Here is a 14,421-nt window from a genome sequence, read left to right as displayed (position 1 = left end):
GCAGCCCTGTATGTGGTAGCAAAGAATTGGAAGTTGAATGAATGTCCATCAATTGCAGAATGGCTGAACAAATTGTGGTATATGTATATTATGGAACACTGTTGTTCTATTAGAAACCAAGAGGGATGGGAATTCAGAGAAACCTGAAAAGACTTGCATGAACTGATGCTAAGTGAGATGAACAGAACCAGAACATTATATACAATAACAGCAACATGGGACGGGGAGGCGGGGATGATGATCAACCTTAATGGACCTGCTCATTCCAACAATAATCAGGGACAATTTTAGAGTATCTGTGATGGAGAATATCCTCTGTATCCAGAGAAAGAACCATGGAGTTTAAATGAAGACCAAAACCTTTTACCCTCAATTAAAAAAAAAGATGTCTTATGTATGTCTTACATAATTTTTATTTTATTTTCTCCTCAAGGATATGATTTCTCTCTCAACTTATTCAATTTTGATCAATGTATAGCATGGAAATAATGTAAAGATAATCAGGCTGCCCTCTGTGGGGGGAGGGGAGGGAAGAGAGGATGGGGAAAAAATGTAAAATGCAGAACCTTATAAAACAATGATAGGTAGAAACTACTATTGTATATAGTTGGAAAACAAATGAAATATTAATTAAAAATTTTTAAAAATAAATCCTGTACCTATTTTGACCTTATTTTGGTATAAGGAGTGAGATCTGGGTCTATGCCAAATTTTTACCATACTATTTTCCAGTTTTCCAACAATTTTTTATCAAATAGTGAGTTCTTATCCCAGAAGTTGATGTTTTGGGGTTTGTCAAATGGGAGATTGCTGTAGTCATTTACTGCAGTTTCTTTTGAACCTATCCTAATCCACTGAGCCATTACTCTATTTCTTAACCACTTCCAGGCAGTTTTGATGATTGCTGCTTTATAATATAGTTTTAAATCTGTTACAGTTAAGCCACCTTCCTTTACATTTTTTTCATCAGTTCCCTTGTTATTCTTGACCTTTCGTTGCTCCAGATGAATTTTGTTATTATTTTTTCTAGTTCAGTAAAGTAGTTATGGGTGGTTTGATTGTTGTGGCATTAAACAAGTAATTTAATTTGGGTAGAATTGTCATTTTTTATTATATCAGTGACCTAACCATGAGCATTTGACATTTTCCCAATTATTTAGATCTGATTTTATTTGGGTGAGAAGTGATTTATAATTGTGTTCATACAGTTTCTGGGTTTGACTTGGGAGGTAAATTCCCAAGTATTTAATGTTGTCTATAGTTACTTTTTAGGGGTTTTTTTTAGGTTTTTGCAAGGCAAATGGGGTTAAGTGGCTTGCCCAAGGCCACACAGCTAGGTAATTAGTAAGTGTCTGAGACCGGATTTGAACCCAGGTACTCCTAACTCCAAGGCCAGTGCTTTATCCATTATGCCACCTAGCCGCCCCATATAATTACTTTTTAAATGAAATTTCTCTTTCTGTCTCTTGCTCTTTGGCTTTGTTGTTCAAATATAGAAATGATGATTTGTGTGGGTTTATTTTATATCCTGCTACTTTGCTGAATTTGTTAATTGTTTCAAGGAGTTTTTTAGATGGCTTTCTTGGGTCCTTTAATTTTACCATCATATCACCTGCAAAGAGTGGAAGTTTTGCTTCTCATTGCCAATTCTGATTCCTCCAATTTCTTGTTTTTCTCTTATTGCTACTGCTAGCATTTCTGATACTATATTGAATAGTAATGGTGATGATGAGCATCTTTGTTTCACCCCTGATTTTACTGGAAATTCTCTGAGTTTATTCCCATTAAAATTAATATTTGTTGATAGTTTTAGATAGATACACTTTATTATTTTAAAGAAACTCCATTTATTCCTAAACTTTTTAGTGGTTTTTAATAGGAATGGATGTTGTATTTTATCAATGGCTTTTCCAGCATCTATTGAGTATTTTATGTTGAATATTTTCCTAATATTGAAACATCCCTTCCTACCTGATATAATTCCTACCTAATCATGGTGCATTAACCTAGTAATAACTTGCTGCAATCTCATTATTAAATTTTATTTAATATTTTTGCACCAATATTCATTAGGGAGATTGCTCTATAATTTTCCTTGTCAGTTTTGGTTCTTCCTGGTTTAGGTGTTAGCACCATATTGGTGTCATAAAAGGAGTTTAGCAGAACTCTTTCTATTTTTTTTTAAAATAGCTTATGTAGAATAGGAATTAACTATTCTTTAAATGTTTGTTAGAATTCACTTGTAAATCCATCTGGACCTGAAGACTTTTTCTTAGGGAGTTTATTGATGGTTTCTTCAATTTCTTTTTCTGAAATGGGATTATTTAAGTAATTTATTTCCTCTTGTGTTATTCTGGACAGTTTGTATTTTTATAAATATTCATCCATTTTATTCAGGTTATCAAATTTATTGGCATACAGTTTGGCAAAATAGCTCTGAATTATCTCTTTAATTTTCACCTCATTGGTCATTAGTTCCCCTTTTCATTTTTTATACTGGTAATCTGGTTCTCTTCTTTCTTTTTTTAATCAGATTAACCAGAGGTTTATCTCTTTTGTTGGTTTTTTCATAAAGTCAAATCTTAGTTTCATTTATAAGATCAATGATTTTCTTGCGTTCAATTTTTATTAATCTCTCACTTGATTCTCAGAATTTCTAATTTGATATTTAATTGGGTATCTTTAATTTGTTCTTCTAGTTTTTTTAATTGCATACCCAATTCATTGATCTCCTCTTTCTCTATTTTATTCATATACACAGTTAGTGATATAAAGTTTCCCCTCAAAATTGCCTTGGCTGCATCCTATAATTTTTGGTATGATGTCTCATTAGTATCACTTTTGGGATATAATTATTGATTATTTCCATTATTTGCTGTTTGATCCACCCATTGTTTAAGATGAAGTTATTTAATTTCCAATTAGTTTTTAGTTTTCTTTCCATATGCCTTTCTGCATTTGAATAAAAGATTTTTGTGCCCTAGTACATGGCCAATCTTGGTATAAGTGCCATGTACTGCTGAGAAAAAGACATATTCTTTTCTATCCTCATTAAGTTTTCACCAGAGGTCTATCATATCTAAGTTTTCTAAGATTTTATTTACCTTCTTAACTTCTTTCTTATTTTGTGGTTAGATTTATCTAGTTCTGAGAGAGGGAGATTGTGATCCCCAATTATTAAAGTTTTTCTGTCTGTCTCCTTATAATTCATTCAGCTTTTCCTCTAGGAATTTGGATACTATACCAGTAGGTGCATACCTGTTTAGCAATGATATAGCTTCATTACCAATGATGCCTTTTAAGAAGATGTTGATTCCTTCCTTATCTCTTTTACTGAGATCAGTTTTTGCTATTAGTTTATCTGATCACTACCCCTGCTTTTTTTTCTTCAGCTGAGGAATAGTATATTTTTCTCCAAATGTTTACCTTTATTCTGTGTGTATCTCTATGCTAATTTAAGTTTTAAAAGAAATATTAAGAGGTGCAGTATCCAAAGAATGAGAAAAGATAGTCAGTGGCACTATGCCCTGCATTAATCAGATTATAGATAGACTATTGTGTTCATTTGTTAGATTCTTATTTTAGCAAGAAAAAACTCAAGACAAGACTAGCATAGCAATGGGTCTTGATATGATGCATTAAGTGGATTAAAGTAAATGGTTAACCTAAAGATAAGAAAAGTTTAAGAGGCTATATTTGAATGGATATTAGGCAAAAGATGGATCAGATTCCTCAAAAAAAAAGCAGAAGTAGGACCCTGGAGTAGAAGTTACCAGAGGGAATGATTTAAGGTCAATGTAAAAAAAATTATAAAATTCCTAAAAATGAGAACATCTAAAGGTGAAATGGGCTCCCAAAGGAGGTAGTAGGTCTTCCCTCACTAGAAGTCTCCAGGTAACTGGGTGACCCCAGCTAGGTATGGTAAAAAAGATTCATCATCACTTAAAGGGTTAAACAATTGCCCCTGGAGTCCCTTCCAACTCTGAGAGTCTCTAATTCTGCAAGAGGCAATGGAAATGGATGAAAGTGAGAACATATTATTAGTCCGACATTCTTCTGAACCTCAGTACCTCTTGACACCAGCAGAAGAAAAAAAGAAGTGGGACAAAGCATGATCATAGATCACTCTGAAGATAAAGAATCTTCCTACTCTCCCACAAGTATTAATCTTGTGCTCCTGAGCAACAGAGCTTGTCACTGAGGCTTTCAGGGATCTTAATGGCTCAGAAAGAAAGATACTCTTGCTGGAAAAAGAATAACTAGGCAGAGAAGTGCCTCTGGGTCAGTGATGTCAGGAAGTACAATGAAGACTTATAGTCTATACTTTACACATAGCAAGGTTAAGCAGAGATTGATATAACACTTTGCATCTCTACCCTTTCCTCTCCCTCTCCTGCCATTCTCTTCCCTCGATAAAATGCAAAAAAAAAAAAAAAAAATCCTGGAAGAAATATGAGTCAAAAAAAAAAATCAGGGCTTCTCCCCCAGAACAATTTTACTGATGCACTAGACAAGAAATATGAACTGCTCTGACTGATAAAGATGCAGTGAATTATTCATGGATTTGGAAAAGAATTAATACCCTAACCATGACTGAAGCCATTAGATGAGGGCTTTTAGTTACATTAACAAGACAATCTTTCTTGAATAATTTTCCTTATCTTTTTTTTAAAAGATTTAAAGTTTGGCTTAACTATTTGCAAAGTCCATGAACTATATGTTTTGCATCTAGTGACTGGAATAGAAGGAGTTATTGGTTACAGATTCTTGCATAAAATAGGAACTCATCTGTAGAATGCAAAAACTTTGAGGACCAAGACTATTGTTCATTTTATCTTTGTATCCTCAATGACTAGCATGGTGCCTACCATGGAGAAAATGCTTTAGAATGTTTGTGGATTGTATTGAATCACTGATTGAAATTAACATCCAATTCAATTTATTGGTTTAGCTAGTATTGACTAAATGTCTTTTATGTCTTGTTTTTATTGACTTGTAGTTCAAATTAAGATTTGAACTTATTCCCATACTGTTTTCATTTTTAAAGTATAAAAAAATTTTTGTCTTCAAAAAAATATTTAGTTCTATGCAACTATCATTTCTTTGATACTTCTAATATTTTGACCCAATCTCACCTGTGTGAATAGAGAATAATTTATTCACTATTCTTCATTTATAAGCTAAATCCTTCATGAACAAAAGAAGGAAAGGGAACAAGCATTTATATAGACTCTACTATACGTCAGGTACTGTGTTAAGCATTTTACAACTATTAACTCATTTGAACAAATAAGATTCAGACTGAGTTTTGCCAAATAACAAAAGAAAACATTTATAGACTTGAAAAGGAAAAAAAGTATATGTCAACAGCCTATTTGTCTAAAAGTTACTAAATTGACAATTTTAACTAATGTGATGAAGAATCTATAATGTTTTATTTTAAAGAAAGATTTTATTTATTTTGAATTTTACAATTCTCCCCCTAATCTTGCTTCCCACCCCCCAACCCCACAGAAGGCATCTGCTAGTCTTAATATTATTTCTATGGTATACATTGATCTAAGTTGAATATGAAGAGAGGGAAAACATATCCTTAAGGAAGATAAGAGATATCAAAAATTACATAATAAGATAACAGGTTTTTTTTTAAATTAAAGGTAATAGTCTTTGATCTTTGTTGAAACTCCACAATTCTTTTTCAGATGGTATGCATATATGCCAGAATTGTACCTGATTGTTGCACTGATGGAATGGGCAGGTCCATTAAGGTTGATCATCACTCCCATGTTGCTGTTAGGGTGTACAATATTCTTCTGGTTCTTTTCATCACGCTCAGTATCAATACATGCAAATCCCATCCCTACTGGTTTCTAAAAGAGCAATAATATTCCATCACATACATATCCCACAGTTTGTTAAGCCATTCCCCAATTGAAGGATATTCACTTAATTTTCAATTCTTTGCCACCACAAACAGGGCTACTATGAATATTTTTTGTACAAGTGATATTTTTACCCTTTTTCATCATTTCTTCAGGGTATAGTCCCAGTAGTGGTATTCAAAGGGTATGCACATTTTTTGCTGCCCTTTGGGTGTAATTCCAAATTGCTCTCCAGAAAGGTTGGATGAGTTCACAGTAGTACCAACAATGTATTAGTGTCCCAGATTTCCCACATCCCTTCAAACATTGGTCATTGTCTCTGGTCATATTGGCCAGTCTGAGAGGTGTGAGGTGGTATCTCAGAGATGTTTTAATTTATATTTCTCTAATAAGTAGTGATTTAGAGCAATTTTTCATATGACTATGGATCACTTTGATTTCCTCATCTGTAAATTACCTTTGCATATCCTTTGACCATTTGTTAATTGGGGAATGGCTTGTTTTTTGAAAAAAAATTGACTCGGTTCTCTGTATGTTTTAGAAATGAGCCCTCTGTCAGAAATAGTTGTTGTAAAAATTGTTTACCAATTTACTACATTTCTTTTGGTTGGTTACAGTGGTTTTGTCTGTGTAAAAGCCTTTTAATTTAATGTAATCAAAATTGTCTAGTTTGTTTTTAATGTTATTCTCCACTTCTTCCTTGGTCATAAACTGTTTCCCTTTACATAGATCTGACAGGTAGACTCTTCCTTGATCTCGATTGTTTATCATATTTTTTTTATTTTTTTTTTAGGTTTTTGCAAGGCAAATGGGGTTAAGTGGCTTGCCCTAGGCCATACAGCTAGGTAATTAAGTGCCTGAGACCAAATTTGAACCCAGGTACTCCTGACTCCAGGGCTGGTGCTTTATCCACTGCACCACCTAGCCGCCCCATATATTTTATGTGTAAATCCTGTATCCATTTTGAGCTTATCTTGGTATAGGGTGTAAGGTGTTGGTCTAATACAAGTTTCTGCCACACTAACTTCCAGCAGTTTTTATTGAAGAGAGTTTTTATCCCAATAGCTGAACTCTTTGTGTTTATCAAACAGAAGTTTACTATAATCAATTCCTGCTATTGCACCTAGTCTATTCCACCAATCAAGCACTCTATTTTCTTAGCCAATACCAGAGAGTTTTTATTACTGATGCTTTATAATATAATTTTAGATCTGGAAGGACTAAGCCATCTTCTTTTGCATTTTTTTCATCAAATCCCTGGAGATAACTGTGGTATATGTATGTCATGGAGCACTATTGTTCTATTAGAAACCAGGAGGGATGGGAATTCATGGAAGCCTGGAGGGATTTGCATGAACTGATGCTGAGAGGAACAGAACCAGAAAAACAATGTACACCCTAACAGCAACATGGGGGCAATGATTAACCTTGATGGACTTGCTCATTCCATCAGTGCCACAATCAGGGACAATTTGGGGCTCTCTGCAATGGAGAATACCATCTGTATCCAGAGAAAGAACTGTGGAGTTTGAACAAAGACCAAAGACTATTACCTTTAATTTAGGGGGAAAAAACTGATGTCTTATTGACTGATCTTGCTATCTCTTATACTTTATGTTTCTTCCTTTAGGATATGATTTCTCTCTCATCATACTCAATTTGGATCAATGTAAACCATGGAAACAATGTAAATACTGGCAAATTGCCTTTGTGGGGTGGAGGAAGTAAGATTAGGGGATAAATTGTAAAACTCAAAATAAATAAAATCTTTAATTTAAAAAAAATCCCTGGAGATTCTTGACTTTTTATTTGTCCATATGAATTTCCTCCAATCTTTTTCTAATTCATTAAAGTAATTTTTTTTGAATTCTGATTGGTAGGGCACTAAATAAGTAGTTTAATTTTGGTAGAATTATCATTTTTATTATTTTAGCTTAGTCTATCGCTAAGCAATTGATATTTATCCAGTTGTTTAAATCTGATTTTATTTGTGTGAGAAGTTTCTGAGTCTACCTTGGCAGGTAGACTCCCAGGTATCTTATATTGTCTGAAGTTACTTTGAATGGGAATTTCTCTTTCTAGCTCTTGCTGCTGTATCTTGCTAGTCATATATAGAAATGTTGAGGATTTATGACAGTTTATTTTATTTCCAGTGACTTTGCTAAAGCTGCTAATTATTTCTTGTAGTTTTTTAGATGATTTTTTGGGATTATCTAGGTATAACATCATGTCATCTGCAAAGAATGCGAGTTTTTGTCTCTTCCTTCCCAATTCTAATTCTTTCAATTTCTTTTTCTTCTCTTATTGCTGAAGCTAACATTTCTAATGCAATATTGAATAGTAGTGGTGATAGTGAGCATCCTTGTTTCACCCCAATCTTATTGGGAATGCCTCTACCCCTATCCCCATTGCATATAATGCTTGTTGATAGTTTCAGATAGATACTGCTTATTATTCTAAGGAACAACCCATTTAAAGAATGTATGAGTTTTAAAAAAAATCTTAAAGCCAAAATATATACACAACAAAATCCAAAAATTCTACACATTTACTTATAGGATAATCCCTAAATATTTTATTCAAAGCTTATTGACTTTTATTTTACACACAATACTCATAAGCTTGGTGATGGAATTCTCTAGATAACAATGGATTAGAAATTAGTGTGAAAAGAAGAGGGCTTCCTGAGGCAAACATTCTAACAGTGACATGAAATGACAAAAAGAGAGGAAGAAGGCAGGCAACAGATGTGACTTGTAAAGCCAAGCAACTGGGAGTCATCAATGGCTGCAGCAAAATTTATATATGTATATATCTATGTATTATTGATGTATTATACTTAATATATTATATAATATTAATATCTAGTAAATTGACTTGTAGTAATTTAATATAAACATATTAATTATATATTTATATCTATATATAGATAGTTTTATATCTATTATAATTAATTAGATATAATAAATATTTATTTTAATATAGTCACTGAATTTATCATCACCAAAGGTATTAGAGTATCAGAGCAGAATGTAATCATTGATGTTCATAATGACTATTCCAAGTCAAGAAAATTTAAATTATCTTGAATTTGATCTGTTTTAAAAAGCAAGGTAACTATGTAATATATATTTTAAAATATTTCCATAGTAACAAAAAAATCCACATTTAAAAAGAATCAAGTTTAATTATTTGGAAAATTCACTTGTATAAAAGAAATAATTCACCAAAAGATACTAGGTAAATGAAATGTTATAGCAAAAATGCATCACTATGGAAACAAAACTGAAGGTCTGAAAGTCAAATAACCTGAAATACAACACATAATTATTAAATGTCTCTGACATGAAGGCACTGTGCTGGAATGATGACATAATAATCCCTGCCTTCACATTCATTTATGTAAATGTAGCTATACATACATGCACATGCACATATATAAAATACATGTATACATAAACATATACAGGTATTAGGAATCTGTCTTTTCTTATTTTATTTCAGTTTTGTTTTTAATTTATGAGATAAAACAAGGATTTCTATAACATGGTACAATAAAAAAGATGATTGAACATGAAACTGCAAATCTAATATGCACAATTTGCTATTTCTTTCAGCTATAAAACAAAATGATGACGTAAATTTTTCTTCTCCCCACCCACTCCCTAAAGATGACTACATTAGATACAAATAAGCGCATGTTAGTGAAATTCTTCTAAACATATTTCTATTTATCAGTCCTGCCTTTATATTCTAGGAAGGAAACAAGTTAGAAATAGAGATTTTTGGACTAACAGTGATTACAGAGACCATATACTCCAGTCACCTCATTTGACATGTAAGGAATCAGTGGGAAGTTTTGTAAAATATGATACAGGATTGCAAAAGTATATAGATTTAACTGAAGAGAGACAGAAAGAAAAAGGATATTTATATCCTCCTCACTGGTATCTTCTCTTGTTCTGAATTTAAGAAGTTGCACCCTTAAGACCTGTCCAGAATTTCAATTCTAATACACAGAGGAAGTTGGTGTTCCAGAGAACTTCCTTGAGCATTCCTAGTTTTCTGTAGTAACTGATCTAAGAACCCTCCCCCTATTGTTCAAGGGAGACCAAATGATTAATTGGGATCAAGGTGAGCACTCCCTATCCATATATGAAGGCACCAGCTATTTGGGAATGGGTACAAGAATGCTGATCTGGGGGTAATTCAAGAAGATTTTATGCAGATGTTGACACTTAAACTGAGCCTTGGAAAAAGAAAAATATTTTGATAGGCAGAAGCAAGAAAGAATTCCATCCCATGCATGGGGAGCAATTTGAACATAGGTAGAGATTGCAGGTAATAGCCTGTCAAGGTCAGGAAACATCTTGTAGTCAAATTTGTCTGAAATACACCCCATTTCTTGCCTCAGTATTTGCATGTTATCCCTCATGGTTGGAATACATTCCATCTTCATTTACAGTTCTCTGAATCTTAAACTTTCATGACTCAGGTGCCAAGTTGTCTTAGAAGTCTTCCCTGATTCTCCCAGTTTTTCATTCCTTTTACTGTCTCCATTCAATGTGCACTATATTTATTTTTGTGTGTGTTGTATCTATCTTTCCACACCTGAGAGTAGAATATAAGGTCCTTTAGGACAAGTACTATTTTTTAAATCATCTTTGTAGTCACAGAATTGAATGGTTCTTTAGAGAACATCTAGTCTAACCCCTTTCATTTTGCAGATGAGGAAAGTGAAGCTTATAGATGTTAAATGACTTCCCAATGTCACTGAGCCAGTAAGTGTATAAGGTAAGATCAGAACTCAAATATTTTTAACTCTCAATTCAATACTTTATCCACCTGGTCTAGCAAGTTTTGAGCCATATATTAGAGCAAAGGTGTCAGACATGTCAGTTACAAGCCACATATGGACAGGAACCAGATTAAAAGGAAAATATTTAACAAAATAAAAAATACAATAAATATAGTTAATATTATACTTTTAAAACTAAATTAATATGTGGTTATAGGGGTCCTTACACAACAGATTTGTGGATTTGTGGTCCTGTTTTTATTTGAATTTGGCACCACTTTTATAGAAGACCTTAAATGCTATATTAAAGAGTCCTACTAGGAGTCTCTAAGATTATTTTTTTAGTTTTTGCAAGGCAATGGGGTTAAGTGGATTGCCCAAGGTCACACAGCTAGGTAATTATTAAGTGTCTGAGGCTGGATTTGAACTCAGGTACTCCTGACTCCAGGGCTGGTGCTCTATCCACTGCACCACCTAGCCACCCCAGAGTCTCTAAGATTTTTGAAGAAGAAGTAATACAGAAAATTCTGTGCTTAATGAAGATGAGTTTTCTAACTCTTCAGAATATCATTTAGGAGGGTAAAGATGTGAGGCTGAAAGACCATTTAGGAGACTATTTCAAGGAAGATGTGATATTAGCATTGTGAGCATAGAGAAATAGAGAGTTTGAGAAAATCAAAAAAGGGCTTGGTAACAGATTGGATGTTTGATCTCAATTAATTAAGCCATAAATAAAGAAAATAATAAAGATTTTAACACTCAGGTAAAGCACTGAAGGTTTGAGAAATTATATGACTTGTGAAGGATCTATAGCCTTCTTATTTGGTATCTTGAGCAAATCCTTCAAATATCTGTGGATACCATTTCTTTTCTATAAAATGGGAACAATGATCTTCATCAAATAAAAATAAAATTGGACTGTGTGGTTTTTTGAAGTTTTTTAAGAACCTCAGATGAAAGGCATCATGAAAATGCAGTATAACTAGAGGCCCTTGTATAAACACAGCCTATTTGCTAACCCCCACCTTCCTTTTCCCTTTATCCTCACCATCTTCTTCCCTCATCTTTATTCTTTTGTTCTTTGTTCATTCTCTTCTAGAACCAATCCCTAAGGGGAAAATGATGAAATAACATCTTTGCCCTATCCCCCATCCCCCCATCATTTCCTATTCTCCCCAAAACATTACTAGAGCTCTCTTGTTACCTCTTGGTCATGGCACCATTAGAAGTCCTTTCCCCACTCCCTTAAGATGTATATTTTATATTCCCTTCACTGTCTGGACCCAGTTCTCTGTTGTGTTATTTAATTCATCTTATCCCTGCTAAGGTGTTATATAGCTAACCCATCTCTACTTTCATACAGCATTCATCTTGAAACAGCTAAAATTCAAGTCTCCAGAAGAATGCTAATACATGATTCAAATGATAAAATATTGGTCACTATGATAAGCTAGTATAAGCTAGTAGAGAAGATATTTGAGAGCAGAGCATCCTGTCAGCAGCTCTCAAATTGCATTCCATTAACCCACCTATTTTGTTTATGTACTTCCAATCCCATCCCCAATTCTGGTTACTATGTGGCCTTTTTATTTATTTCCTCTGTCTTCCACTTCCACATTATTCATCACTCTCCACTCTTCCTTTCAGAATGACATAATTCATACCTGTTTAAGTAGTGATCACTTTTTTTTACATTTGAAGCAAATAAAAACTCAATGGAAGTCATGTGCAGTTGACTTTAAGTAAACCATAGTTGACATTTCTCAGCTTAGTGTTACATTAAGGTTACATGGCATGGTAGACAGAAATTAACCTTGGAGACAAGGAGGTCTGGGATCAGTTCTGAACTAGACTGAGGGTTTGACCTTGGGCAAGTCATTTAGCCAACTGTGTTCAATTAAGGAAAACTTCAAGGATGGGACAGATAATAATGAGGAGGGAGGATGGAACTTCCAACCTAATGAACCAACAGGAACAATGGCATAAATTTCAATGATGAAATATTAATTTCTCAGGAGAATTCAATAAAATTTAATCAATGATGATCATGTTACACATCTGACTCTACATGTTTAACACATTTTTATCTTAGATATCAGTTTCCAGTCATTTCAACAGTTCACACAAGTATGTAAGATCATCAGGGCAAAAGTCCAGCAGAGGAAAGATCTTGTGTCTACCTGTAGGATGATTAGATGGAACAGAGGGTAATGAGTTAGAGCAGGATTTAGGAAGACCTGACTTCAAATTCAGCCTCAGATACTTACTGGCAGAGGAATATCACTTAACCTCCATATTAGCCTCAGATTCCTATAAAATAGGGTTAATAACACCATCTACCCACAGGATTGTTACATGGCTCAGATAAGATAAACAATCATAGAACACTTTTTTTCCAATGATCAATGACATGGAAGTCACCAATAGGATCAGAAAAGACAAACTGGGTTGAGAAGCTGCACTCACATGTGGAAATAATGGTAAGGGTTCATTGACTTCCTGTGCTTCAAAAGACTGGATAAGTGAATATATATGTGATTTAAGTGGGAGGAGGCAGACAATGGGTCAGGAATGTTATAATCTGTCAGAATTTATGTCTCACAGGTTTGGGGCTCTTTTTTTATTTTTTCAAGGCAATGAGGTTAAGTGACTTGCCCAAGGTCATACAGCTAAACATTAAGTGTCAGAGATCAACTCTGAACTCAGTTCTTCCTGACTCCAGGGTCTGTATTCTATCCCTGCACTATCTAGTTGCCCCCTATAGGTTTTTAATATTTTGTTTTTTCCAAGTCCTAAAGTAAGTGGGTTTCATACAATACAATTAAGTTGTCATTAAAATGTTGAGCAAGAGGAGTGTGAGGCGAGCGGAGCCGGAGTCCAGACCCTGAGGCTGAATTCTGGATCAGATAAAATGGCTTGGCTGCCCCACAGGATTATTAAGGAAACCCAGCGTTTGCTGGCAGAACCAGTTTCTGGGATAAAAGCAGAACCAGATGAAAGCAACGCCCGTTATTTTCATGTGGTCATTGCAGGCCCATAGGATTCCCCCTTTGAGGGAGGGACTTTTAAACTTCAACTATTTCTTCCAAAAGAATATCCAATGGAAGCTCCTAAAGTACATTTCATAACCCAAATTTATCACCCTAATGTAGACAAGTTGGGAAGAATATGTTTAGATATTTTGAAAGACAAATAGTCTCCAGCATTGCAGATCCACACAGTGCTGCTCTCAATCCAAGCTTTGTTAAGTGCTTCCAATCCAGACGATACATTAGCAAATTATGTAGCAGAGCAGTGGAAGACCAATGAAGCCCAAGCCATAGAAACAGCCAGAGCATGGACTAGGCTATATGCCATGAATAATATTTAAATTCAATCTCAACATCAAGTGTGCATCACTTCTCCTGTTCTGTGGAGATCTCTTCCTTTTTTGTTGCATTTAATGGACACAGTCTTAGAAGCATTACAGAATAAAAACACAGACTATCTTCAGTCCTTTGGTGATTAAATGCACATTAGCAGAAAAAAAGAAAATTGTTGAGCAAGGGCCAAGGAAGTCAAGCAATATAGTTTCTGCCCCTATTTTTCTATCATTACAGATTTTTAAGTTATATTGAATCTAATTTCATCTGCCTGTTGACAAGTATGCCCAAATACTCTATTTGGTATCCTTCCAAGATTGAGAGTTTAAGGATTACTTTTTGCCATCTTGGGTGGAAAATTCTTAGGAAGACATAAATA

The 14,421-nt window shown here is 34.0% G+C and overlaps 1 pseudogene; it reads left to right on the top strand.

Moving 5' to 3' along the window:
- Window positions 1–13,591: 13,591 nt before the first annotated feature.
- LOC141516218 (ubiquitin-conjugating enzyme E2 N-like) lies at window positions 13,592–14,079 on the top strand (annotated as a pseudogene).
- Window positions 14,080–14,421: the final 342 nt, after the last annotated feature.

Source organism: Macrotis lagotis, chromosome 3 (assembly GCF_037893015.1).
Source record: "Macrotis lagotis isolate mMagLag1 chromosome 3, bilby.v1.9.chrom.fasta, whole genome shotgun sequence".
Classification (NCBI taxonomy): domain Eukaryota; kingdom Metazoa; phylum Chordata; class Mammalia; order Peramelemorphia; family Peramelidae; genus Macrotis; species Macrotis lagotis.
The sequence above is the reverse complement of the archived record's forward strand: the minus strand, read 5'-3'. Positions and strand labels throughout refer to the sequence as shown.